This window comes from Megalops cyprinoides, chromosome 10 (genome assembly GCF_013368585.1).
Source record: "Megalops cyprinoides isolate fMegCyp1 chromosome 10, fMegCyp1.pri, whole genome shotgun sequence".
Lineage (NCBI taxonomy): Eukaryota > Metazoa > Chordata > Actinopteri > Elopiformes > Megalopidae > Megalops > Megalops cyprinoides.
In genome coordinates this window covers 35,075,262-35,101,873 of record NC_050592.1, presented here as the reverse complement: position 1 = coordinate 35,101,873, position 26,612 = coordinate 35,075,262, and the positions used below count along the sequence as shown (strand labels likewise).

The window sequence follows — 26,612 nt, the reverse complement described above, 5'->3', positions numbered from 1 at the left end:
ATGTAAGAAGTCCAGCAAATTGGTTAATGTGCCACACATGACTTATTCACCAGCATTCAAAACAGATGTGTATCTGCTGCTGTGAAGTGAGTTTTTTTTTTGAGAGAGGAGTTTGTTTGCTGTGACTGTAACTGTGACTGTGACTGTGACTGTGACTGATTTGTTTTTTATTTTCTTTTTTTTTCATTTAGGTTCTTGCATTTTTCATGTGTGATGCACAGTTACACCTACAATTCTTAAATTGGGAAAACAACCACTAACTAAAAATTCTTTGCATCTGTACATTTGAGGTTTTCATTAAAAAGCCAGTGACTAATTGAAAAGCGTTTATGTGAAGTTAGCAAGTGAAGTAAGACCATGAAGATTGTTGTGCATTTTCTGTACCTCCTTATGCACAAGAGGAATCAAAATTAGATTTTTCTCACAGCAAGGGATATATATTAGGAGGAGCATTGAGTGCAAAATCAGTAAGTGAAACTTAAAATCAGACACAGCATTTAGTTAGACCTACTGGTCTGGTTAGGAAATGTTTGGTATGTCCAACCAAAGTGTTTGCATGGGCTTTATTTTCTCACCAAACAAGACTAGTTGCCTTTGAAATGCACTTGCTGCTTGAGGACAAAGAAACATTTGAAGATAGACCACACATAATAAGAGTTAACAGCTTTTAGAATAAAATATGAGGAAAAGGAAGGAGAAAAGTGGTTTCAGTACAAAAGGGTGTCATAAAAAATATATATGCCCTTCCTGCAAGTATTATAAATAGAACATGCATCTTCCTTTGAAGTCACACATGGAAAACTGATGTGATGTGCACTATGCTCCCCTGAAGGAGTCATTTGTACAGGCATTGTTATGCATCCTGGTTGGCAATCATTAGTTCTCTTCCCAGGAAAAATGTTCAGAGAGAACTAAAAACAAACCAAAAAATGTATTAACTTAGGCAAGCATGGGGGCTCCACATTTGGCCAGATGAGATGCTGTGCAATACTCTTTGCTGGGGACTTAGTCACCATGGTTTTACAGTGTGTGTCTGTTCGCTCCAGTACTGGAATGTGTGACCCTTGCTACCTTTTGACCTCTTATGACCTCTGAGAAGATTAATAATTATTACGGGGTCCTTGCTTCCTGCTGCCACCCTGTGCTCCAACTTATTAAATTAGGGGTCATTTTGAAATGAAAGAAATATTGAAAATATTGAAATATTTCATCAAAATGTAAACTGTGTGTCTTAATATGCTTAACACATTTTTCCTCTATAGAAATGATAACAGGCAGAGAGTGGTACTGGATAAAAAAACACTGTCACTGTTTGAAGCTATTTAATATGCTCAGAGACATGGAAGCTCAAAAAAAAAACATTATTCTGCTTCAGCAAGTTTGGCCACTTCAAACAGGCTAGTTTGGTGTTCCTTTGGTCTTCATGAACAAATGCACAAAGACGAATGACATCAGTTTGGGTTTTTAATGATCAGGAGGCCTTCCGCAAACTGATAAACACCTAGAAGCAACCTACTAATTTGGGGGGATTTTTTTTGTATAAACTAAACACACCACTTCAAACATTAACTCTTTCCCAGAATGCTGCTCACTTCCTCAGCTCTGAAACTAATAAAGTAAGAGCCTAAATCGGATGTCAACCCCACTACACCCCCACCCAAGCTCCTTCATATCCAACTTTTTCATTTCACACCATTCAAGTAAAGGCCTTAGCATGGGTGTGAAAAGGCTAAAGAATTTTGTCACCCAGCAGCCCCTAGAAATAAAGGCACATTTGAAGAATTAAGAAAAAAATATGTAAATGCATACATTAATATATATGGAGGCGGAAGGGGAGGTATTCAATACACCTGCAAAGCCTAATGCAAAACAATGTGAATATGTGTGTATATGATTTCAACAGCATGGCACAAACCATGTGTTTGTTTTTTACTTTCCAGCGTACACACACGGGCGTCATCCACACAGGTGTTTGTAAAGCCTCACTCACACCTATCCAGGTGTTGGTCATGCTAAAAATTCCATTTGCACTTGGAGCTGACTGTGAGCAAGGTGTGGCTGCAGGCATTTACCTCCAAGCACAGCTGGCTTCCTAAGTGGCTTCCATGTGGCTGAGGACGTGGCCACACCATGCTTGGCAGGAGTGGACACAATTATAGACTTCTGAAGGAGGTACTAGCTTGGCACAATGGCATTGAGAGTTTCATATGCTAACACCCCTCAGAGCTACTAGTTATTTGGTGATTAGCATTATCTCAACTCTAGCTGTACTACAGAGATATGATGTAATGTACATTGTACTGTATATAGTAATGTAATTCTCATCAACAACTGAGAAGCAGCAGCAGTGCAAGAACATTAACATGAAGGGTGAATGTAGTTAGCTTGTTGATATAGCCAACTGTTCTAGTTAAACATGCAATGATTTGCTACAAGGATTAATCAGCTAGCTACTTCCTACCAAAGTAGCTGGTTGGAAATGCTTCCTTTGCCAAACTATGATTACTTTTCCAAAATAACAGTAACATCAGCTTAATGGCTATTATGTCAGCTAGTGTTGTGTTGAACTAAAGTTGTTACAGTTGTTGGCAACACCCTTGGTTGTCTTGTGCATTTTAATTTAGAACATGAAGAACATTTACAACATCTAAAAACTCTTCCTCACATTTACCTTGACCTGACACAGCTTCCCAATTAATTGCAGGATAACTGAAGTCCCCCATTACTATTGTCTCACCCTCCTGACATGCTAGCTTAATATTATCAAAGAGCATACCGTTAACACTGATGTCTGAGGCTGGTGGCCTATAACATACTCGGACATTCAGACCCTTTATATTTTCCCCCAATATTTTAATCCATATGTCTTCACTAATACCAAGGGGCTCTATTCCTGGAATTTCCTGAATATTAAGATTATCTTTTACATAGAGAGTTACACCCCCTCCTCTTCTATTGGTTCTATCTTTTCTTAGCAGCTTGTATCCCTCTGCGTTATACTCGTCCCCATCCCCTGCACCAAGCCATGTCTCTGTGATCTCAACAACATCATAATTACTATTAGTCATAACAGTTTCTAGTTCCAAAATTTTATTTTTTATGCTTGTAGCATTTAAACAGAGGAATTTCAGGGTACTGCGTGTGTATTTCCTGTCTTTCCTTTCCACTCTCAGCTGCTCAAAACCAAGTCTATAACAGTGCTGCTCTGACTGATTAGCAATCATGGTTCCCTCACTACTAATAAAATACTTAGCCATGGTGCGTTGTATTCCGGCAACGTGCTAGATGTTTCAATTCTTTAATGACTACGCATTCAAATCTGACATTTTGACAACAAAATGGTAATCACCAGTCCTAACTCTGGTAATGCAGGGACTGTGTACTGGCCCTAGCATGTAGCAGTAACAACTAATAAGTTTAATTTAAGTTACAGAAAAAATGAAATGTGATGTGGGATTGAATCCTTTGGTCTCCAGTCATTTTTTCTTTAATGGACACAGAACTGAGGAAAAGTACAAAATTGTGTGCTAAACGAGTTTCTTTTAACTGAACATTTGGGATATTGATACTAGGATATAATTATATGTATTTGAACATTCAAATTTCAAATGTTAACATAATGCACACAACATAAAAAATGAACCAATGGTGTGGATGAAAATGATCATATAACTGAAGTAAAACATTTCAAACATTTTCTAAAGAGTATGAAAATCAAAAGTTCATAGCCCTAAATATGAAATATAATCTGCCAGGGTCTCATTAAAATTTGAATGGCATTTATCTTAATAACCAAACCATCCGTATGTTCTAAATGCTTTTCTCTCCTGTGAGCAAATCACTTTCAGATCTATCATTCATGGGTCATAGCTGGAATAATGTAATTCTCGCAATAAGCTGTAAATCTTGAAACAATGTCAGTCTCTCCTTTGTAAGGGTGGGCTGATGGGCTATCTAAGGGCAACATACTGTTGGCACTTTGTTACTATTTCCTCCACCCATATAAGTTATCATTTTTGCACTGGCCTTCAAACACTTTTCACAGAAAAAATCGACTTAATGTCTCATGTAAACACACCAACAAACATTTCTGAGCACTGAATAAAGTGAGATTTTAAATGTGCAGTGTTAAATTGTGTTTTTCTTCCCTCTTTGACTCGCTCCACATTATGAGCTAAATGCGCACATTGACCACAATCAACTTCCAAGTCAAAATCCGAGTCAAAATCCATAAAAAGTTTCAAACTGTAAAGACATTTCCACTGTGTGTTGCGCATCCTGTTTTACATATTTCTTAATGAAGAGCTGCTCAGGTTCAGCTAGGGGTGACTCCAGCATGTGTACTCCTTTCCCTTGTCCCTAGCCCCCTCTCAGAGATAGTAAGTGAGCTTTCTGCCTCCTTCAGGTGCAAATCAGCTGCTAACTGTGAGGTAACTCTACAAAATTTGACTGTTGCCTTCAAGGACTGAAACTGCCTGCACTAATCCCTCTGCCTTTTTTGAGCAATGACAAAAGCACACAAATGCAAGAGTAAAGTGACCATGGTACCTCCAAAGGACATCAGGAAGGACAGCTAGGCTGATGCATTCCAACAGCAGCCATCTGAAAGAGAGGAACAAATGTGCTTCAGTGCCAAAGCTGCTAAAAATCCAACAACAACAACAACAAACAAACAGACTGGCGGCAAGACAGACAGAAGCCTGCAGCCTTGCTAATCGTTGTGAGGAGGGAGAGAGGGAAAGGGAAAGAGAGAGGGAGAGAAAGGGAGATGGAGAGAGGGACAGAGGGAGAGAGAGACAGATGGGCAGACACGTCAGGGGGATCTTTAAAGTCAAGCGCACATGGAGCCAGGCTCAGATGACTGCAGTCTCGCTGAGATACATGCAAATGAGCTGAGGCCTCAGATCCAGACAGCCTGCATGGCTTCTTTCAGACAGTCTGTGCAGCTCGTCTCAGACAGAATGCACTGCCCCCCTCAGACAGACTGCACTGCCCCCTGTAACGGAGTGTGCCCGAGCGGAGAGGTGGTCAAGACTGAAGGAGGGACAACTGCAGACAAAAGTTTCCAATTTGAAAACTTTTTATTTTACTTTAGGCTACCGGCAGGGTTACACGCATGCAAACACTACAGACAAACAAACAAACAAAACACTTTAGCAAAGAAAAGGAAAAGAACACTGAGACAATGCCCATATTCTAACTAGGCCCTATTACAAAGGTCCCATGGCATGACCTCTCACTTCAGAGGCATCTCCTCGTCTGAGCTACACAGCAGCCATATAAAACCCCGGTCTCATCCATTGCACAGACATAAATCAATTAACTACTACACACAATATTTCATTGATAACAGCACCTAGGCAAAACACCTTCCTTACAGACAATCAGGTGTTTATTTTATCAATGCCCTTAGACACTTCTTTAACGATTAAAATAAATTTGCACGGAGCACCCCTGCACCAATGAGCGCTTCCTTATCGGAGCGCGAAAAGAGCGCAGAAAAAGCTTCCCCGTCCTGCACCCCAGTTTGCTCGCGCACACCCAGAAGACAACAGGAGTACAGAAACCACCAGTAAGTAGATACATACATTTAGAAACAGCATAAATAACAGCCAACTAGCAAGTGTTCTGATGTTCAATGTGCGCACTAAAAGAACTCTTACATAGCAGCTTTAAATAAATTGCGATTCTAAATTAATGTACTGTGTTTTGCGTCTTTCCTTGATTCTGTTACATTACAACTTATAATTGTTATCTCAGACTCTAACTAAACCCCAGACCTACCAACAAACACATTAACATCATAGAAACCGACGGTAAAGCATTATTTGCGGTTTCATCATGTCATTGTTCATGCGGAGGCGCTGCGCTCCGTCACACCCCCCTCAGACAGACTGCACTGCCTCCCTCAGACAGCCTGCACAGCCCCCCTCAGACAGCCTGCACTGCCCCCCTCAGACAGACTACACTGCCGGCCTCAGACAGCCTGCACTGCCCCACTGAGACTGACTGCACTGCCACCCTCAGACAGTCTGCACTGCCTCCCTCAGACATTCTGCATGGCCCTTCTCAGACAGACTGTGCAGCCCCCCTCAGACAGCCTGCACAGCCCCCATCAGACAGTCTGCACTGCCCCCCTCAGACAGTCTGCACAGTTCCTTTCAGACAGACTGCACTGTCCTTCTAAGACAGCCTGCACTGCCCCCCTCAGACAATCTGCACTGCCCCCCTCAGACAATCTGCACTGCCCCTCTCAGACAGAATGCACTGCACCCCTCAGACAGTCTGCACTGCCCCCCTTAGACCATCTGCACTGCCCCCCTCAGACAGTCTGCACTGCCCCTCTCAGACAGAATGCACAGCTCCTTTCAGACAGCCTGCACTGCCCCCCTTAGACCATCTGCACTGCCCCCCTCAGACAGACTGCGCAGCTCCTTTCAGACAGACTGCACTGCCTCCCTCAGACTTTCTGGATGGCCCTTCTCAGACAGAATGCACAGTTCATCTCAGACAGCATGCACTGCCCCCTACAGACAGACTGTGCAGCTGACTCAGACAGTCTGCACTGCCCCTCTCAGACAGACTGTGCAGCTGACTCAGACAATCTGCACTGCCCCCCTCAGACATTCTGGACGGCCCTTCTCAGACAGAATGCGCAGTTCATCTCAGACAGTCTGCACTGCCCCCCTTAGACAGACTATGCAGCCCCCCTCACACAGCCTGCACAGCCCCCATCAGACAGTCTGCACAGCCCCCCTCATACAGCCTGCACAGCCCCCATCAGACATTCTGCATGGCCCTTCTCAGACAGACTGTGCAGCCCCCCTCAGACAGCCTGCACAGCCCCCATCAGACAGTCTGCACTGCCCCCCTCAGACAGACTGTGCAGCCCCACTCAGACATTCTGCACATCCCCTTCTCAGACAGTCTGCTCTGCCCCCCTCAGACAGACTATGAAGCCCCCCTCACACAGCCTGCACAGCCCCCATCAGACAGTCTGCACTGCCCCCCTCAGACAGACTGTGCAGCCCCCATCAGACAGTCTGCACTGCCCCCCTCAGACAGACTATGCAGCCCCCCTCACACAGCCTGCACAGCCCCCATCAGACAGTCTGCACTGCCCCCCTCAGACAGACTGTGCAGCCCCCCTCAGACAGTCTGCACTGCCCCTCTCAGGCAGTCTGCACAGCCCCCTCAGACAAACTGTGCAGCCCACCACAAACAGCCTGCACATCTCCCCTCAGACATTCTGCATGGCCCTTCTCAGACAGACTGTGCAGCCCCCCTCAGACAGCCTGCACAGCCCCCATCAGACAGTCTGCAATGCCCCCATCAGACAGTCTGCACTGCCCCCCTCAGACAGACTGTGCAGCCCCCATCAGACAGTCTGCACTGCCCCCCTCAGACAGACTGTGCAGCCCCCATCAGACAGCCTGCACAGCCCCCATCAGACAGTCTGCACAGCCCCCTCAGACAAACTGTGCAGCCCCCCTCAGACAGCCTGCACAGCCCCCATCAGACAGTCTGCACTGCCCCCATCAGACAGTCTGCACAGCCCCCCTCAGACAGACTGTGCAGCCCCACTCAGACATTCTGCACTGCCTCCTCAGACAGCCTGCACAGCCCCCATCAGACAGACCGTGCAGCCCCCCTCAGACAGTCTGCACTGCCCCCATCAGACAGTTTGTACTGCCCCCCTCCGACAGCCTGCATGGCCCCCCCAGACAGACTGTGTAGCTCCTCTCAGACAGTCTGCACTGCCTTCCTTAGACAGTCTGCACAGCCCCCCTCAGACAGACTGTGCAGCGCCCCTCAGACATTCTGCACATCTCCCCTCAGACATTCTGCACAGCCCCCTCAGACAGACTGTGCAACTCCTGTCAGACATTCTGCACATCCCCTTCTCAGACAGTCTGCACTGCCCCCCTCAGACAGACTGTGCAGCCCCCCTCACACAGTCTGCACTGCCCCCCTCAGACAGACTGTGCAGCCCCCCTCAGACAGTCTGCACTGCCCCTCTCAGGCAGTCTGTGCAGCCCCCCTCAGACATTCTCCAAATGAGACAAGGACTCAGCCACAGAGAGTTTCACAGCAAGAATTATCTGGTAATATTACTTGTTTCCTAATCTTGCTAAATAATAGCGGCAGTAAGAGATATGGGAATCTGCATTTGTCCATGCAGGTAGAAAATCATGATCTTAGTGCTCTGTGAAGCCTGGTTCACAGTGTTCCTTCATAGCGGGTTTGAAACTCTTCTCCAAATTCTCTTATACAAAGTTTGCCATCACTGTTACTGTGATTATAAAGTGTGCTAAAGGGATTGACTGCAGTTGATGTCAATATCAATATGTTACAAACCTCACCTCAGATGCTGCAAGTTCTGTGTGCAGCTAGAACAATGAAGCCAGGATGTTTTTTAAGCTTTTACAAAAACATGTTTTCTTTTCTGTCTTGGAAGCAAAGGCTTGCCTGTATTGTCTGCAGCCTTTACATTACACGGAAGTACAAATAGGTAGATGGTCAGTCATTTCAAAAAATCTCATTTTGAAACTAGTGTTGACGCAGAATGAGCTTCTGAAAATCATTCACTCTCAGGTATTTTCCCCCGCTGAATTTACAGTCACATCTGAAAGGAATATTTAGACATGTGTCCTTAGTCAAGTCAACCAGATCAACTGAAATGACAGTGGTATCTGCACTTTTTCTTCAGTACACCTTGACTGAGCTCAACATCTGTTAAACCCTCAGGTGCTGTTGCGTCCATGAGTAGGAAAGTTAATCAGAGGACAGATATTTCAGCTTTCAATAAAATGCTCAAAGGGGGGCGCTATCTGTGCTATCTGAGACAGGTTGTAGAGAGGTGTGGGCCGCACTGTGTAGAAAGTGGAAAACAAAGGGAAGTCCTTCTATGTACTCCAGGTTGTCACTGTCTTCATAAATCCTGCTTTCTTTAGGTTTGTCAGCAGATTTGTGCTTTGAATAACAAATAGTGGACAAATCTGAAAATAACTGGTACCTTTCGCCCTTCCCATAATTCAGTCTTTCAGAAACAAATATCATTCAGAAAGGGCTTATCATAGTTTTCCATAATTTTCCCATCCATATTATCAATCCTGTCTTCCCCAGGACAAAAGGACTTGTACATGCAGGCCCATCTTATACCTGCTCCAGAAAGGTCTGGCTGCCAAGAGCATGGTGTGTTGTGGGAAATTACTGAAGTATACTCATCCAAGCAGTTTACCTACTGTAAATCTAAGGTTATGCTGTAATTGCATGTGTGGGCTAATTATTGAGGGCCCCCTAGTGCATGGACACTTCTAAAGCTATACCAACATGAGATCTGAAAGTCTGGTTATTTCAGGTACGAGACATGCAAAATGGTCCTTAGATTAAGGACCTTAGATTGAACAGAACAGGAAGAAAAGGCTTTGGGTTTTTTAAATAAGTGACCTAGAGGAAGGGGTCACATTAGGGAACCAGACCCTGTGGAGGGTCAACACTTTTATTCCATGGGTATCACTTGCACACAAGCTTTTCTTTTTGTTTTTTATCAAGGAAGAAAATTTGCCGTCATGTGCTTCAGAGGCAGGTACTCCTCCCCCCACATTCCCACATCATAACTATTTTACACTTCGCATCTCATTGTTTTAAGGCCCCAGGAGACCCAGAGATAAAGTCAGTGTCGGAGCTGATAATCTTAAATTGGGAGGGAGAATGCAGCACCAGCACCCCCCCACCCCCGACAAAAAAAAAAAAAAAAAAAAAAAAGAACTTGAGTCTGAATTTATTCCACCGTGATTCTGTGATGGGAACTATATCAAAGGCAAGATTGCCAAGGAGGCAGATCTGCTTGGAGGCTAAATTGATTTACAGGAAAAAAATAGATTTACAAAAAAAGAACTTGTGTTGAAGAAAAAAACAGACTACTTTGACTTATTTTTTATTACTGTTTGATGAGCTAAATACACAGTTATTTGAAACGTGCCATTCTTTAAATCCTGTCTCCAAATTGTTGAATAATGGTACTTTTCCAATCTTGAAAATAGATTTAGTATTATTGAGTCTCTTGAACCCCTACCCCCCATCCCACCTCTCTCTTCTCTGACAGCTGCTACCTTAATGGAGGCAGCTGTGTCCTTTTGTAAGCTGATTCTATCCCTAAATTTACACTATCCACTCCCAGTTGTCTGTAAGGACAGCTTGCTGTTGTTGTGGTTGTGTCAACCACTGCATGCTCTCATTTTACCAGCCCATGACATTCCTGTAAATTCAAAGTCTGAGAGGAGTCAGCATTTTCACTGGCTGCCATGCCTGTGTTTTTTACAGCCTCTTTTCATGCTTTTAATAGACTTATTTTGTTTTGTTTAGAGGAAGAGGAGCAGTTATTCAAACACAACACATCCTCTTGAGATGCAACTAGTGACAAAGCCACATCAAGCATAGTGATGGCAGAGATAGATTCACCTGCTTTCACCCTCCCACCTTGGACCATATGGCGGACGTGCACCCGCCCTGTAGGGCAAAGGTCAGCTTTGAAAACAACGAGGGAGGGTCAGAGGTCTCCTCAGCCTAACAGCCTGTAGCTACTAAAATGTTAATAGAGGCACTAAAGCCTAGCAGGACCTGGCTCCATTGTTAGGAGGACCCTCTGAGGGGCAGGTGGGAGGGGGTCAGGGGATGATCCCTTCACGGTACAGGACCAGCCTGGTTTTCCCATGCTGGGGCTTTCTGAAGGGGTTCCGCGGTGTTCCTCCAGCAGACCTCAGCCACTTGCCGTTCTGGTGTAAGCTATGCCCATGGGCAACAAAACCCCTCCTCCTCTACTTCCCAGCAGCTGGTGTAACTGCTCCAATGGACTGCCTGTAGAGGTAGCCAAGCACCTTATATTGGGAAGAGACCAAATGCTTCTGTATGATATTGTTCCACACACCCACTCTTAAAAGTTGACAAAGATAATTAAACAGTGGTAATCCCATATCCTTTTTCTACCTGCTTTAATAGCTTCATGTAGCACTATACTTCTAATGATCCCAAGATCACGAAGTTTGATCCTTTCAAAGCCATTTAAGATCTGGCAAGCGGTAAACTCGAGTGACTCATTCGCTTGGACCGGGGCTCAACACCAGCCCTGTCTTCTGTTGATCATGACCAGGACAGTGGCAAAAAAATTGTCTTAATTTCACTAGGGATAGGAGAGTGTAGGTTGGCCTGCGCTTCCCATTGTTCTCGGGCACCCTGAAATTCATCAGGCACCTGCAACTTGCTTGGATGACATCAGTGGTGCAGCACCTGCATTAAAAACAGCTTTGACTGCAGGTAAGTGTATGGCAGAATTGCACCCATCTCGCCGCAGTGTTCCTGTGCCAGTTCAGAGGCATCTGTAATGACCAAATATCAGGAATAAACATCTGACGGCTTGTGTTTTTGGAATTTTACTGGCATTTACTTTTTAACAGAACTATTTAACTATTAGTATTTAACAGAATTCTTCTTTTGCCTACCTTCCTACAAGTGTTTCTTTCACTGTGTGTCTCTTTCTCAGTCACACAAACACAAAATACACACTTAATGTAAATTTATGAATATTGGCTGAAATTCAAGCACTAAAACCATGTAAGTATCAGCATGCTGTATACTTTACACGCAATTAAAAGCATGAGCTAAGTCCCTGCATCCCAGTTTGTTTGTATTGAAACATTAGGTCTCTATTGGGATTACATTATTACATTATTGGCATTTAGCAGATGCTCTTATCCAGAGCGACTTGCATTGGAATACATTTTGTTGTTTTAACAAATACATACATGACTCCTAGCCCCTGAACTTGCCCTACATAATGAACAATTCTACATTTAAAAAAACAATATTTCAGACCTACACTGGGTGCAAGAGATTCCCAGTGGCATAGCCGTACATGCCCCACACCAGGGCCTCAGGGCTCCTAACGCAGGGAGTTTGTTTAGAGACCTACATTACTGGGAACATCTGGGCTCACTGCATACTGGCAGATTGGGGGATAGGGGGCAGTTAGGGCTGGATTTTAGTCCAAGCTGAGTAAGAGGAATGTTCAAACCAGACATTCCCCCCACAGAACTGACCGCCATGGGACCCCCTGGAACATGTGGGCGAATATCAGCCATGTTCTGACATGACTGATTGCCCCACCGATGCTTCATTGGCACTCAGAGTCATCCGTCTCTTCAACGACTTCCTCACAGCTCCTGAGAGCAGCATTATGGTTTACTCACACTTGTAAATTGCTCATATTCACTTTCACAGCAAGAGGGATGGTCTACAGAGCAATGTATGCGTTGTGTCATCAAGCTCCTTACAGCTTCTGTTGTACTTCTGTTTCTGTTTAGCACTTCTGGTATGTAGTGCTTATGTTCTCATGGAATGAAAAAATGAAACTGAAGCCAGGAGGAACACATTGCAAAAGCAGATTGTTCAAGACCATAATAAGGACTTTGGTGTCAAACAGTTATCACTACATAGAAAAAGAAAATGTGCATAGCGGAGTGAGCAGGTGATTTGGGTATAAGAAAAGGAAAATTGGGTGAAAATATGTGTAACTATCGTCAGTGCCTAATACAGTAAAATTCATCATTATCATGAATACAAGTTGTAATTCAAAACAAAACTTTGAGTTTAATCAAAAGCTCACATGTGCAAACCAAGAGAGCTTTGAGGACAAGATCCAAAAGCAGTTTAATATGTTCAGGACCCTGGGACTGGTTGGATCTGCTGATACCCATTACTGTTTCCCATGCAGTTTTACGGAGATAGGTCTCCGGGTCTGGTGAAAGCACACATTTAAATGATTGTTTTAATGACAGAGGGAGTAACACAGGGAACATTGTCGTTGTATGAATTTGCAGCATTAATGAAAATACACTTGTGCTCCTGCAAGCTGTCTCACCGCGCAGCCCAGCTAAATGTCGCAAGGGCTGCAAGAGCTTTTTCACACGGCATCCCAAAATGGCTTGTAATGAGTCGCCCCGCCCCCCACACACACACACACACACACACACACATACACACACACACACCATATCAAACCCTTTGATTAATTAACGCTTGCAAGACACAACGTTACCCCATGGCCCGCAGGGGTTACCGTAGCGAGGGAGGTTTGTGCAATGGCAGAAAGGCAGAAGTGGATGTGTTTCCCACGGGATAGGAGAGGTCATCCACAGCAAGACGGAGAGAGAAGGCCACAAAACAATAAGCTCACTGCTCATCCACAGCCAGCTCGGAGGCAACAGCTAAAAAAAGTGTCAATTATAAATAATGACGTCACTCTCAGATAATATGAAGATGGGTACAGTGTGCTTCTCAATTGCTAACATTGTCATACACGGCAGACCACACTGCCATGGGCACACGCCTTGTGCGGCAATCAGGTATCCTACTGTATTCCATTATGCCACGCTGCAAGCGACAGATGGGAAGGACACACTAACTGTGGCTGAAAAAAGGGGAAATAGGTAGACCAATCGTGATGCAGTTTCAAATCAACCTAGCCACATTTATGTAATGACACCTGCATCAATGACAAAAGGAGGAAAGCACATCCTGTTGCAGCGCTTGGAAAAAGTGGCACAGTGGCAATGCTGTCTGAGAGGACATCACAGATGTCAAGAGTTTGTTATGCGCCTTAACTGAGAACATGCAGGTCTTCTGCACTTTAAAAGAGAGAGACCAGTTTCTTGTACTGGAGGGGTTTGGGGGGGGGTTTGATGGCGGGTGTGGTGACGAGTTACGGGGTGAGGGTAGCATGGGGCTGGAGCAAAATAGCAAGAGTAGCAAGATTATTTCCTGCTTGTGGTGATACATTAGGGCCCATTTTATACATTTGACTCATATTTCTCTATGTTGTGGCAAGTGGCCCTGAAATTTCTGGCCATTGTTCATCTAGGAACACAAAATACCTCACACATGACAAGCTTGGGGAAATGGTGTCTGGCACTAAATGCTGAGAAATTTGTCGAGGAATTACAGCAATAACAGGCATTACAGATGTGAGGATAAATCATATCAATTGACTTAAATCATGTCCAGTGCCATTCTCTCTCAGAATAGATTATTCAGCACTGAAACATAAAATAAATCAATAATCACTTCTTTCAGAACTTCACCCCATTGATATATGCACTGCAATGAAGGTTATCTGAGGGGCCTTCAGCAAAATCACTTTAAAAAGTTTGCAAGGCCAAAACACTTCTCTTTATCTTATTTCAGATTTGAGTGGGTCACCTTGCCTCATTTTTTTTGGACTCTCTATAAAATACAAAGGAAAAGTGTTGGAACTGGTGCTTTGTTTTTTCTCCACATGAGAAGCTGATCCTTTTTAACACTGGCCTCCATTTAGTCAACACTATCCTCAGTAATGTCTTGCTCTAATGTTTGTTTGTCCAGAAAATACCCGAGGAATTAGTATGGCTTATAATTATTATCATTATCATTTTTTGTTTCCAAGTTACAACAAAAGTAATCCTAGGCAGAATTGAAAGGAGATGGGTGCCATGAATAAAACAACATTTGTTTAAATGTGTTAATGAAAGTACAGGACAAACAACAGAGTGGGAGGATTAATTCATGCCTGCTGTGTACCAGACCCAGCTTGTCTCCACTCTGCTGTGGCTCTGTCCAAGCTTTCAGTAATATAGTTTTACACCAACTACAAAACTCTGTATAGAGGTCCCAATAAAGAGTTATACAAAGACTTTGCAGCCTGTTTGGTCTGTGTGTGGATCAGTCTTGGAGAGATGGAGGAGTAGTTATCTGGATTAGGAGTAGTCACTTGCTCCAGTCTCCTTTCAGCCAGGGGGTGTTGTTGCAACCACTGCTGGCACAGGGTAAGAAGAGCATGATTTAACTCCCACAATATTCCAGTGCTTTAACTTCTACAGCATATCATTGGAAATTTTGAATTAGTGCTGACAGTCAAAACTATTGACATGGTTATACTTGCCTGTTACAATCATGGATTTATCACCAGAAAGCTACATTTCCATAACTTTTTGTGCAACATATTTCATTTTATAAAATGTTCTAAGAATGTATTTATTTGCATTGTTTATGCTATTCTGGGTTTTACTTAGCTAAACATATTATTCATTTAACATATGATAATCCTAACCTCTCTCCTAGAGACCTAGAGATCTCTTAAAATATCTCACTACCAAAACAAGATACACCTCAGAATAACTATAAAGAAAAGCACAATCAGGATTTAAGGAATATCTGAAGCTGGGTGATCTACAGATAGAGTGTAAGATCTCTGTAGTGTCTTTAGTGTTCTTTAGCATTCTTTGAAAGGTTTTCCAACACCTCAAAGAAATCTTCTACGGCTTAATGATACTCTGTCCTCATAAAACATACAGTATCTTCTATTCTATTCTATTATTTGTGTGCCTATGTGTGTATGTGTGTGTGTGTGTGTGTGAGAGAGAGAGAGACAGAAACCTTCCAAGAGAACCTACACCCATATGTTTATTGCCTTTTAAAAACAAATGCAACTTTGCAGGTTGCAGTACAGACTTCTAAATCTATTCATAAAGCATAATTTGGTCCCTCCTCATTCATCTTAAACAGTACTGTGTACATTTGCCCTCAGAAATGATCACTAGCTCTTTATTGTGTTTACTATGAGAACCAAGAAATATGTGCATGGCTTAGATATGAAAACAGACTCCCTCCCCAACAGCTGAAACCTTTGAAGCGGTGGCTACCCAAAGAGCGCATTTCAAAAGCAAGCAATCTCAGGTCCATCTGCATCTCCTTACTGTCCAGAGCTGACCTGAGAAAAGCCGTCTCCTGCAGAGATGACGCAGCCAGCATTGTAATTGCTGGCAGCTCCTTGGGGCTGGGATGATGACTTCATTATTTTCCCAAAATTCTAAGTTCTAAAAAAAAACAAAAAGAAGGAAAACAATAGTTGGATGAAGCCTTGTTCACAGAGTGAGCTGAGCTTTGGATATCAGTCCAGCTTCACAAGAATCCAGACTCCTAGAGGTGTTGTGTTTCTCCAGATGATAAGCTATACAGTACCTTTATTTTAAATAAAATAAGGATACTAAAAGAAACGGTTTCTGTTTCTAAAACTTATTTTAATTTTTGAACAGATGAAAAAGTGATTTCATCCTGTTCAGGTAACAGGATATTAGCAGTCCTTCCCAGTGGGAGTGGACCACAGCTTTGAAACACGTGCAAAATGATTTTTTTTCCTCAATGAATAAATGCAGAAGAAATGCCCCAGCGCATCATTTCCACCTTCTCATTCACGGTGAAAAAAACCTCAGGGGTGTGAGAAGTCAAGAGTGGCTTGGTGACAAGCACAAGGCTTGCTGCTGACTTTAATGAAGACATCGAGCTAATTCCGGCATCACCGAGTCTCACCAGTCAGCAGGACTGCACATGTAAGGAAAGAAGAGCATTGTGTAAAAGGCAGTAAAAAAGGACCAATCAGTTAATATCAATGGACAGACTGACAGAGCTTCTGTCTATCTAGTGTTACACTCGCCAACAGTATCCTAATGTGCACAATTAAACCTAGATAAATTAAACCGTACTTAACACAAAAAAAAAACACATGTAAGGCACACAGTACAATAAAGAATAGTGCTGAGATAGCAGTGTTTTACACAAGTGCTTTTATTGACCGAGAGATCAAGGATGGGCACTTTTAACTTGTAAATAAACACAAGATTCCTGACACCTCCATTGCCATGGATCAACAGCAGTGTCCGATCTTTAAATGCAACAACAGCGTATGTCCTCAGAATCCACGGGGCCTGAGGAACCCACAATGCAATAGTATTGCATTTAATGTAAATGCACGCTCTCTTCTGCAGACACTTACCAAGCAAGAGTGGAAAAGCATATTCTATTATCTAATAGTTGGGGGAACAATGGTACACACAGAACGCAAGTGATCAGAGTCCCTGTGAGGTGAATGTTATTCACTCCAGTCTAGGTGTTTTCAAGAGAATCTCTGAGAGACTGAGAGAGCAGAGATTCACAGAGTTACCCTGCACTGAATACAGGGTGGGTCACTTGCCCTCTGCAAATTGTCGGTACCTCAAAGAGGGTATCTGCCACTCATAAAATGCAGACATGGTGGCCTTTGTGTAAGTTTCTGTGCACAGAATATGGAGTTGCACAGCAGGTCGCAGAATGACAAAAATAAAAATACAGAACAGACTGTATAGTGGCTGATGCCATCTATACAGACTGTATAATGGCTGATGGCTTTGAATGGGGGTTCAAAGAGAGTGATGGAGTGATGTGCTATCCAGCTGTCGCATCAGGAGGCATGTGTAGCACAAAAAACCTGTTTCCGTTAACCTGCCATCTGAGACATTCTTCTCTGACAGGCAGGGGCAATATGAGATGGAGGAACAGAAACAGTCATACACGTGTCTGTGGTGAATTTATTTTCATTGTCACCACGTCTCCATTTTTATCCACAGCAACAGGGTGGGAAAAATGAGACACAGCATGTATTCCAATGTGAGTCGTTGACATTGGAGTCTGTCTGAGTGCGGAGTTTAGGCCTGGTTGAAAATAACATTCTCCCACCCACATGCTACTGTGGCAGCTAAAATAAAGCCGCTGAGTCACGGCAGACGGTGCTTTCCGGCTGCCAGTTATAACCGTGTGCTCCTGGGCTGGTCCTGCCTTCTGCTCTGGGAGGCAGTCGCACCCCACCGGGGGAGTTCAGCCCTGAGTCTTGGACGGGCAGCATGTCGCCTGGCGAGGAGGAGTAGCTGAGGGGGAACCATGGGGGACGGGTCCAGTCTAATTGGAGCCGCGAACTGGCGACAAAACAGGAGACCTGCGGTGAGGTAATTATGGTGGTTAGCCAGGCTGTTGGCTCGCCAGAGGGATGCGTGCCCGGATCAGAGCGGACAGTGGGTAGCGGGCGTAGCTAGCATCACCTTACCAAGGGACTATAATCGTCCACAGGGTACAGCAAAGCCAGGGGGCAGAGCTGGCATAGCAGGTCACTGACCACCCAAACAGAAGACACCTGAGGCAGGGGAGTGAGGGGATCTGTTTAGTACCAAGTTCAATAGCAGGTTTGCACATTATTATGTGTGAAAGTGGCAGTGCACTGTAAACTGCTCCAGGAACAGTGGTAAGTCTAACTACCCCAGTAACTGGCCACTGTTCCCACACCCCTGCCGCCCAGACAGACTGCCCCCCCCCCCCCAACCGCTAAGCCCTGTGAGCGCATCCATGTTCCCAGGAAACAATGCTCCCGCACGCCCACGTACGGCCGCCTTTCATGTGAAGCAGGATGTGAACTGTGGGAAAGGGGTCCGTTTACCCAGATTAAGCTGATGGCTTTGGGCCTGCTAAGGAGGAGATGGGTCCTGTCACAGTGATAAACTTGTACCACACTCCCTCCCAGTGCTCACAAATGGGGTTCCTGATATATTCCATCTCTCTTAATAAGGGGAATTACAATCTTACCTCATCCCTTAAGTATGAATGAAAAAGGCCAACAACATTGACTATACTACTATTTTAGGTTCTCCTTATACTTGCCAATATCTAGTACCATAAACACCAGTGAGCTAACATTTTCTAAAGTTCACTAAATTTGGTGGCATGGGATGGTGGTGGGCCAAAATCTCCTGTCATTGCTACTACTACAACATAACAGCTTCTTATAATAGTGTGTGTATATACACTGATGAGCCAAAACCTTATGACTACTCACAGGTGAACCGCATAACCACATTGATCATCTCCAAACAAGGGCACATGTCAAGGTCTGGGTAGACCTTAGTTGGTAAGCAAACAATCAGTTCTCGTAGTCAACGTATTGGATGCAGGAGAAATGGGCAGGAGTAAAGACCTGAGTGACTTTGACAAAGGCCAAATTGTTATGGCCAGACAACTAGGTCCGAGCATCTCTGAAACGACAAGGCTTGTGGGGTGCTCCCGGTCAGCAGTGGTGAGTACCGACAGTGGTCCGAGGAGGGACAAACCACAATCCGGCGAGAGGGTGTTGGACACCCAAGGCTCATCGATGCATGAGGGCAACTAAGGCTATCCTGTCTGGTCCGAACCGACGGAAGGTCTATTGTGGCACAAGTCACAGAAAATTTTAATGATGCTTATGGGAGTAATGTGTCACAACACACACTGCATCGCACCGTGCTGCGTATGGGGCTGCGTAGTCACAGACCGGTCAGAGTGCCCATGATGATCCCTGTCCACTGTCGAAAGCGCCTACAATGGGCACACGAGCATCGGAACCTGGGGAACTGATGGCACCAGGATGAACTGTGGGAAGACGACAAGCCAATGGAGGGAGTGTGATGCTCTGGGCAATGTTCTGCTGGGAAACTCTGGGTCCAGCTATTCATGTGGACGTCAATTTGACACATGCCACCTATCTAAACATCGTTGCAGACCAGGTACACCCCTTCATGGCAATGGTATTCCCTGATGGCAGTGGCCTCTTTCAGCAGGATAATGCGCCCTGCCACACTGCACACATTGTTCAGGAATGGTTTGAGGAACATGATGAAGTGTTCAAGGTGTTGCCCTGGCCACCAAATTCTACAGATCTCAATCCAATTGAGCATCTGTGGGATGTGCTGGACCGACAAGTCCGATCCACAGCGGCTCTACCTCGCAACTTACAGGACTTCAAGGATCTGCTGCTAATGTTTTGGTGCCAGATACTACAGGACACCTTGTCTTGTAGAGTCACACGGACATAGGCGGTTTTGCCATAAGGCATAGGTAGGCAATTGCTTGGGGCCTCATCTGCAAAAGGGCCTCATGAATTTGTGTTCCCTTTTTTTTTTTAATTATAAAACCTTTTTATCCTTTCTTGTCAAACGAATGATAATCCATAATAGATAAAAATAAATCTGTCTATATGTAAATGTGGGTCTATCCAATTAAATATCTATATTTGCCAATATTTATTATCACCCACATTTCACATTTAATGGACTATTCCACCTTGACCTTCCAACTTTGCATGCTGCATTTGCGCCAAATCAAATGACGTAGCAATTCAAGTTACCATCAGAGACAGTCACTGTCTTTGTGAAGCGATGAAGCGTTTTCAAAGTGGATTTGAGAAGAGAAAGAGGAAGGATGAAGATGCCCAGTTTAAGGAAAGTTTGCCTAAACTGACGAAATTCTTTAATAAAGCAGACAGAGACTCCACAATGGAGGGGCAACAAGTAGCGGACATTACAACAGGTGTAACATTAGTTGAAGAAGCTTGAACCCGCAGCCGGTTGTGCACCCACCACACCTACAACTTCTAGCGTCAGTGCCTTTGCTGGTTGCGTTGGGAGGAAAGTGGGAGGCATCACCGACAGACAGCAGCAGCCCACCACAAACCAGACACCCGCTAGGACTGCTCCAGTTCAGCATCCAGCAGCAGCAATTCAACCACCATCATCACAGAGCGACCTGAGCAGCGCCATTGAAAGCAGCAAATCTGTGAGTGAGACTGCGATCATTAGTGAAGAGCCCGCGCTGTGGCCAGATAAATTGATAGATAAGGAGATAAAGGGCCATAAAAATCTGCTGCTGTCTGTCGGTGTTGTAGCTGACGCTAGAAGTTGTAGGTGCAGTGGGTGCACAACAGGCTGAGGCAGCAGTAAGGCTGCTAACGTTAGCTAGCTCAGTTTCTTCAACTAACGTTACACCTGTTGTAACATCAACTACTTGTTGCTCCTCCGTTGTGGAGTCTCTGGCCATTTTATTAAAGAATTTCGTCAGTTTAGGCAAACTTTCCTATACTTTTATCTTGGAAGAATTAAAGATTATATACTTATAATCTTTTTCTTGCCATATTTTCTTCTTCTAACTGACTAAAGGTCATTTGAAGTTCTTCAGTTAGAACAGTTAGAATTCTCATTTGGGTCTGTCCTTTACTTATATAAGTTGCTTTGTTAACTGAAAAGAGCTGCCTCCAGGCATGTACTGGGAAAGAAATTCAGCCTGGACTTATCCGCTAGGACCAGGGGGTGCTCGGGAATTAAAGTACATTTGGCTACAATTCTCAAGTTCTGTCTACAACTGAGACTACTTCTTAATTAGTTATTGTGCATGGAGTTTACAAATTATTGTATTCTTCTGAATATAGGCCTATGTCACGTAGCAAGTTTTATATCATCGCATTTAATGCAGCTAGCTAGCTAGCTAGGTACAACTTGCACATCAGTGATCCTGAAGTTCCCTTTAACCCCCTACGTAGCCAACTAGCTAGCTTGCTTTCCTTGCTAACGGCGCACAGCTAACATTGAAAACTTGTCTCGTTTTATTTAGCAGTAATTTAAAAAACAGCGGTGACAATGCAATATTTTACTTGGGTTAGATGAGCGCATTGTTGGTAAGCTCACGCAACTGGCCTGGTGCACACTAGAGGATTTTCAAATCTTAACCGATTTTAGAAACATGGGAGACCACAGACAGATTTGACCGAGCTTGTTGCACTTGTGTGTGCTATGTTTTGTACCAAAAAAAATAGGAGAAAAAAACTGTGATGAAGTCATGGCTGAGAAGACGGAATCAGCATGGCTATACATATATACACTGCTCAAAAAAATTAAGGGAACACTTAAATCACACAGTGGATCTCGATGAATGAAATATTCAAGTCGAAAATCTTCATTGGTATACATTGTGTAATTTGTTGAGAACAAAATGGAGTAAAAATGGTAAATGGAAACCAAACTCATCAACCCATTGAGGGCTGGATTCAAAATCACACCGAAAATCAAAGTGAAAAAACAAAATCACAGGCTGATCCAACTTGCATAAATTTCATCACGACAACTCATAATGTGGCTAATAGTGTGTATGGCCCCCATGTGCCTGTATGCACTCCCAACAACATCTGGGCATCCTGCTGATGAGATGGCGGATGGTGTCCTGGGGGATCTCCTCCCAGACCTAGACCAGGGCATCAGTGAGCTCCTGGACAGTCTGTGGCACTACTTGGCGGCGTTGGATGCACCGATACATAACATCCCAGAGGTTCTCAATTGGATTCAGGTCTGGGGAATGTGAGGGCCAGTCCATGTAATCAATGCCTTCGTCATCCAGGAACTGCCTACACACTCTGGCCACATGAGGCTGGGCATTGTCCTGCACCAGGAGGAACCCAGGGCCCACTGCACTAGCGTAAGGTCTGACAATGAGTCTGAGAATTTCATCCCAGTACCTAACAGCAGTCAGGGTACCATTGGCTAGCACGTGGAGGTTTGTGCGACCCTCCAAGAATACAGTATGCCTGCCCAGACCATCACTGACCCACCACCAAACGGGTCATGCTGGATGATGTTGCAGGCAGCATAATGTTTGCCACGGTGTCTCCAGACTCCTTCATGTCTGTCATGTGCTCAGTGTGAACCTGCTCTCTTCTGTGAAGAGAACGGGGCGCCAGTGGGGAAGCTGCCAATTCTGGTGTTCTCTGGCAAATGTCAATCGAGCTGCACGGTGCTGGGCTGTCAGCACAGTCCCACTAGACGACGTCGGGCCCTCATGCCACCCTCATGGAGTCTGTTTCTGACAGTTTGGTCAGAAACATGCACATGAGTAGCCTGCTGGAGGTCATTTTGTAGGGCTCTGGCAGTACTCCTCCTGTTCCTCCTTGCACAAAGGAGCAGATACCGGTCCTGCTGCTGGGTTGTTGCCCTTCTACGGCCCTGTCCAGCTCTCCTTGTGTAATAGCCTGTCTCCTGGTATCTCATCCACATTCTGGAGACTGTGCTGGGAGATACAGCAAACCTTCTTGCGATGGCACTTATGGATGTGCCATACACATGGAGGAGCTGGACTGCCTGAGCAACCTGAATGGGCTGCAGGTACCGCCTCATGCTACCAGGAGTGACAAGAGCAATAGCAAAATGCAAAACTTGAGAAAAACCAGGCAGGAAAGATCGGGAGAGAGAAATGGTCTGTGGCCACCACCTGCAAAACCATTCCCTTTTTGGGGGTTGTCTTGCTGCTGCCTTTCCTGTCGTTGCTTTCCTTGGCACTGAAGCAGGTGAATTTGATTCGCAATCACTTACCCTTCCTAACTGGACAGGTCGATATCCCAGAAGTTTAATTGACTGGTGTTATACTGTGATGATTGAGTGTTCCCTTAATTTTTTGGAGCAGTATATATATATATATATGTGTGTATGAAAAAGTATTCAGCCCCCAATGCTTTTTTCACACAAATGATTTCCAGAACCTGAGAATTTGACTAATTCTGATCAGCCCAAAAAAGAAAGAAAAATTATAAACCATTAAAGAATAAAAAATGAAGAACTTAAATGTTAAAAATTAATGAGTATTCACCCCCTTCTTTAGTGCTTGGTTGAACAAACCTTTTGCAGCTACTACAGCCATCAGTGTTTTTGGATAAGTATCTATTAATTTTGCACAACATGATGGAGCAGTATTAGACCATTCCTCCTTGTAAAATTCCTCAAGCTGTACCAGGTTAGTTGGGGAGTGGTGGTGGACAGCAGTTCTGAGGTCTTTCCACAGATCTTCGAAGGGGTTAGGTCATGACTCTGACTGGGCTACTCAAGGATGTCAATCTTCTTTATTTTAAGACAATCCAGTGTTGTTCTGGCAGTGTGCTTTGGGTGGTTGTCCTGCTGAAACACAAACTTCCTCCCTAGGTTACACTTTCTGATGAGGGGAGCAGGTTTTTATCCAAAATCTTCCATAAAGGCCCTTTTTGTGAAATTCCTTGGAGATTGTTGACCCATGGACATCATTTTCAGTTGCAGCCAGGCTTCTGTAGCACAGTTAGAGTGATAGTTGGCATCACAGTAGCCTCTCTGACAAGTGCCATTCTTGTGCGGTGACTAAGTTTAGGGGGGCAGCCTGCCCTAGGATGTGTGGCAGTAGTTTCATATTTCTTCCACTTCTGACTGCACTGAGCTCCGAGGTATGTTCAGTGCCTTTGAAATGTTCTTGTGTCCTCCCCAGATATCCTTCCCATAATGCCTCCAAGATTTGTGCTTTTGCACAATTATATCACTCACTTGTTTCGAATGCTCTTTTCTCTTCATTTTTTTATTTATTTTTTTATTTAACCTTTATTTCACCAGGTTTGTCTCATTGAGATTAAAATCTCTTTTACAAGAGACACCTGGCCAGGAAAAGCAGCACATCAAGTTTCAGATGAAACAAAACAACATAAGCATAAAAAATACACAAAAAGACAAAGGACAAGTAGTTCAAAGTACAACAAGTGCAAAAGCAATCAATTTTCAACAATTTTCATTTTGTTTTGTTCAATGGAAAATCCAACCATACTGTTTGACTGTATAGAGAGGGAAGCTATTTATGCTCATGAAGTAATTCAGAACAAGTGAATCACTAATTTCCTACACAGGTGTGTGTAGGATGAATTTATAAGACCTGAGCAAGGTTAGCCTCATAATTACAAAGGGTATGAATACTTTCTAAATCTCAAAGCTTTAGTTTTTTTTTTTTCTAAAGTTTTTTAAAGGTTATGGATGTTTATTTTGATTTGTCATGATGCACAATACTGTGTAGACCAGCTGGAAAAAATATCTGTAATATATTTTAAATTTGAAATCTGAGACAGTAAATTGTGAAAGCAGTATTGGGGGCTGAATATTTTTTCAAGGCACTGTGTATGCCTTATATATGCCTTGTATACCCCCCCCCCCCCCCCCCCCCAAATCAGTGCTGTCGTAAATTGCTGTGCTCTTTAAATTGTGCTTTTTAAATTGTTTCTTGTTGCCACCTTTACCCTGACGGTCATTGCGCCGTTTGAAGTCGTTGAAGTTTGCCGTTTGAAATGGTATTGTATTAGTTGCCCTATAGGCTGTAATTGTACAAATCTAATAGTACTGTGTCCTCAAACAGACCTTGCTCTCAGCTGAGAACTGTCTCATTGTGGAACTGTACACATCCTGTCCCCGTACTGTCGCTATACTTGCTGTATGCACTTTTGTAAGTCACTTTGGATAAAAGTGTCTGCTAAATAAATAAATGTAAATGTAAATGTAAATGTATATGTGCAGTAGAATGTAATGTACTAATACAGCCATGGGTAATAACTGATTTTAATACATATAATCTGAATAATGTTTACTGGTATCTCTCAATATGCCTGACTTACTCATATATAATCAATCAATCAATTTTCTTTGCTATATTGACTTTTACGGTCAGATTGTCACAGAGGGCACTCTTTCAAGAGGGGATAGTATTTTGAAAAAAAAAAAGTCAGACTGAGTCTGAAAAATCTGAAAACAGTTTTATGACTCCATTGAAATTGTGATGGAGATTAGATATGTTACATGCAGTCCTAGAAATATGTAAGATTAGATATGTTACATGTATTTGCACATGTTATCAGACAACTGTTCGACTAGCCAGCCTACTGAGTCTCTGGCATACCATAGTGAATTGTAAATCAGCAAATTGAGCCATCTGCATTTTACCATTAGACTTCACTCACCACTACTTCATCCTGTATTTTAGTAGTGGTACATAATTACAGGTTCCATATGCTCAGCCAAGCTGCAGATGTATCTTACATTTCATATCCTAAAGCCTGGAACACACATCCCTTTTTTTGACAATCGCAGGTGTGCATTTGGTGAGTGTATCTGGCAGAGCTGAATCAGGGCTGATCTGTCATTCAAAAACATGACATTTGAAAGTCCTAATATGTGCCACTATTTCAAGATGTGCCCACAGTAATTACTACCAGTTTTACCAAGCTTAATTGCTTTTTTTTTTTTTTTTGCTTGGTTGCTGGGGGTTTTGAAGCACAGAGTATACATGGCAAATTCACCCAGCTGCTGTTTCTTTCCGGTATGTCTGGTATATATGGTAGCTGGGTCTCTGTGCAGGCTTCAGATAAATACAGCTTTTTAGCCCCTTAAGCTCTTTGTCTTCCACTTTGTGGTTTTGGCCTTGGTGCTGGCATTGGCCTCCTGAGAGGAGCAGCTGTTGAAATATGTCACTGAGCAGACGTTTTTCACTGGACAGTGGCAACCTGTCTCGTCAGCTTGACTCCTGACACCAAACACCCAGCAAAGAACAAACATTGATTGACAGCTCAGAAGCGCTCATGGGAAACATCATCACTCTATCACTCTACTTGTAAGCACCTGACACACTACAAGATCTGAACTGTTAATCCAAAGTAGGATTTTGGCATGAGAGTACCGAATTTCAACAAGAATCATTACCTCCCATCTCACACTAAATGCAAGCAGTTATTATCAGGGCTAAACTGAGGTTAAAATCACATGTGTTCTATGTTTAATTTCATATGTTTCCTTTTTAGGACAGTGCTATAGTAGCTATATGCTATAAGCAGCTAACTTTGAACATGTGTGACACAAAACTCTAAAAATGTAAGACAAGTTCACTTGAATACATAAAGATCTTTTTCCCCCTCTGTATGCTACAGTGCAGAATGCCTTGCTGGTTGATTATGCATTTATTGAGTTTATTGTACCAAAATTCACACAGGCAGGCAACAAAACAGTCCCTGTTAGTTAGGGTAAAACAAGGTGGGAGCAAGTAGAGCAGACAGTGCATAAAATTTCAGGCAAACTATTTTATCAGACATGAAA

The 26,612-nt window shown here is 43.6% G+C and overlaps 1 long non-coding RNA gene across 1 annotated transcript in view; it reads right to left on the bottom strand.

The window, feature by feature from the left end:
- The window catches only part of LOC118784852, a 149,553-nt gene that overhangs the window by 32,543 nt on the left and 90,398 nt on the right, over nucleotides 1-26,612 (bottom strand). Inside the window, exon 3 of the long non-coding RNA XR_005005256.1 lies at nucleotides 4,549-4,602. This is a non-coding gene — a long non-coding RNA (uncharacterized LOC118784852). The remainder of the gene's footprint in view (nucleotides 1-4,548; nucleotides 4,603-26,612) is intronic.